The sequence below is a fragment of the Myotis davidii genome, unplaced genomic scaffold (genome assembly GCF_000327345.1).
Source record: "Myotis davidii unplaced genomic scaffold, ASM32734v1 scaffold1444, whole genome shotgun sequence".
NCBI lineage: Eukaryota > Metazoa > Chordata > Mammalia > Chiroptera > Vespertilionidae > Myotis > Myotis davidii.
Window position 1 is genome coordinate 86,739 of NW_006294593.1, and position 3,063 is coordinate 89,801.

Sequence of the window (3,063 nt, forward strand, 5' to 3'; positions counted from 1 at the left end):
CTCAGCTCAGCAGCTCAGGCTCCTACTGGAGCCTGTGGTCCTGGGTCCTCCTGCTGGTTCAGGGAGCTAGGTCCACCCGTGGGCTCCCTGTGGGGAGCGCCCTCCGGAGGCCTGGGACCCTACCACCAGGGAGACGGGAAAAGGGAAGGGGGAGGGAGCCCCGTAAGGACACCCTCTTCCTAAGCCTCTGGAGCATTTCTCCTAAGCTTGTGCGCTGGCGTATGGTCAGGATGGTGCTGGTCCCAGACAAGGCAGAGTCAAGCAGGCGCAGGGTAGGTTAGAGTGAAGAGATGTGTGTGTCATCCTTGGGCTCGTGCCTAAAAGGGATCCTGCGTCCCAGGCCACAGAGTGTCCCAGAAGGGCCCTTTGTTTTTCTTGGACAGAGTGTCCATGTCCATGGGAACTGTGTTCGTACCCTCGGATCAGGTCAGAGGGGGCTAGGATCGCTATGTGGAGAGGGACCACATTCTCTGGATGGAGGTGATTTTTTTTTTACAGAGAGGAAGGGAGAGAGATAGAGAGTTAGAAACATCGATGAGAAAGAGACATCGATCTCAGCTGCCTCCTGCACATCTCCCACTGGGGATGCGCCCGCAACCCAGTTACATGCCCCTGACCGGAATCGAACCTGGGACCTTTCAGTCCGCAGGCCGACACTCTATCCACTGAGCCAAACCGGTTTCGGCTGGATGGAGGTGATTGAGGTCCATTTCCCTCACTTCTCCTTCACAAGGCGGAGTGCCTTGGCCCTCTGTGTCCCTCAGAGGCACTCCAACACACAAATATAGGGGTACACGCAAACACACACACTGACTTGGGCAGTGGGTCCTTTTTCCGTCTGGCAGGTCCTTGATCTGGGGATGCAGCAGTTGGTCCTGAAGGCCAATTTGAACGCTTAGGTGAGGACCTGGCAGGGCTTGGTTCTGGACGCTGGCCTCCAGGGCCTCTGCCTGCACAAGGACTAAGTCCGCTTGGCAAAAGGTCAGGGGACTCAAAACTGAGAAAACAAGGGACAGGGAACAAGGGAGCTCATTTTGGCACCCTTCCTGGAGACATGAATGCAAAGGGTGTGATCTCAGCCAGAAGGTGAGTCTGGAGATGAGCTCCCAGATACCAGCTGACCCCCAGCAGGGAAGAGCTCGCCAGGGACCACAAAAAAGCCACCCCAAGAGTTCTTCCCTGCAGAGGCTCTTTGGACCCTCGGGGTCTAGATGGAAATACTCCTCATTCCTGGCTTTGGCAGACAGGCTGCCTCTGTGGTGGGCAGGTGGACAATGGCTCCTTTCTGTCAACCCAGCTGCTTTGAGCTGGAGGCAGCATCTTCACACTTCCCCTGGCTTCAGTGGAGACCTGGAGAGTCAGTGGTGAGTGGAAGCCAGGGCCGATCCTTCTCTTCGCCCAAGTGCTGCTCAGGGCCTTTTGATGGAAGGTGGCCAAGAACGCCCAACTCTGAAAATCAATGTATGGCCGGTCGTCTGTTCCCTCAGCTTGGGTCCGCTGCCAGGTTTACCAAAAGGTCCTCTCCCTTCAGGAAGGCGCATCCAGGTTCCTTCTGGGCTGGCCTGGGTTGGAATCCTGGAAACCCTGAGGATTGGCACCATGCCTGCCTCACTTCGATTCTCGGGGGAGGGTGTGGGGGGCAGGAGGGCAGTTGGAAGAGGGTTGAAACGGGTGGCAAAGGACTCCTTCTGCCCTGCCTCCTTCTTCTGGGTGAGGCCTTTGGTGAGGGGCGCTATCTTATGTGCCCTGTAGCTGGGTTTCTGGGTCCCCTGGCTCCAGGAAGGCGCGGTTCCACGGGTGCTCCCTGAGAATGTCACTGGCCCGCCTCTCAGACCTCCAACTTCTAAGGAACTCCCATGCCCACTTTGGAGGGGGTTGGAGGGTGGGGAGGTGTCCCTGACCATGTCACACCTGCTCTCACTCCCAAATGCCCAAAGGCCCTGGCCTAGCCTCAGTCACAGCAGCTGCAGCTTCCTTTGTCTCTTCCAGTCATGGCGGCCACCTTGGTTCCCAGAGTGTCTTGGCTTCCTGTGAGCCAGAGGCCGAGCGCCCTGTCCTCAAGAAGCCCATCTCAACAGCTTCCTTGGGAACCACCAATGCCTTGCCAAGCTCTTGACTTCCCAGGATCCCTATACCTGTCTCCCTGTGGGAAGCCTCACTGTCTCCTCACTCTCCTCAGCTGGAAGGGACAGCACAGGGCTCACGAGAGTACAAAGCCATTCCGCTTGATGGCAGTATTGCACCACAAATGCCAACCTGTCCTCTTTCCTCCTCCCTTCAAGAAGGAAAAAACTGTCAACTGGTGTCCCAGTGGCATAACAGGGCCAAACTGGCTCAGGCTTCTCAGGCCCAAAAAGGGAGAGTGGCCTTTCTTGAGCATCCATTCCAATGGAGAAATTCTGGAAGAAATGGGTCCACAATCCATTCAGGGCACGCCACGGGAAAGGGTAGGCCTTCAAAAGAAAAACAACACAAGAAAGTGGTATATTTCTCCACACTACCACTGTGGCCATAGCCGGGTATCTTGACAAGCGGAACCAGAGGGCCTCAGTAAAAGCAAAGGCCCTCAGAGTCCCAGCCAAGGAATGGGATGGTATGAGGGACCACTCAAATAAAAGGAACCCCAAACAAACAGGCTGAGGCTCACCCACTTGGCCACTGTGAGGGTAGCAGTGTGCCTCCAGGTTTGTGGCTCCAGCCTGCAGGGCCTCCCTCCTCTGGGTAGGGTTACTCTAAGGCCCCTTCCTGACCCCAAAGCAGCAACTCCCCATCCAGGCACCTTAAGGGCAGACCTGATGGTACTCGAAGCTCTAACTTTAGCAGTCCAGGTCCCCCCCACCCCTAGACCTGGGGGAACTGGCAGACACAGTCCGCCAAGCCACCCCAACTAGTGTGTGTGTGGTTGCGGGTGTGGGGAGTTGGTGGGGGAGGAATGAGGTACCTTCTGAACAGGGCATGCTTAACAATCACCTAAGGGCCAGCCCTTCTGCCTGGTCTCAAGCAGTGGGATGTAAATGATAGCCACATATCAGCTTCATCCCCCGCTCCCCCCCCCCCACACCC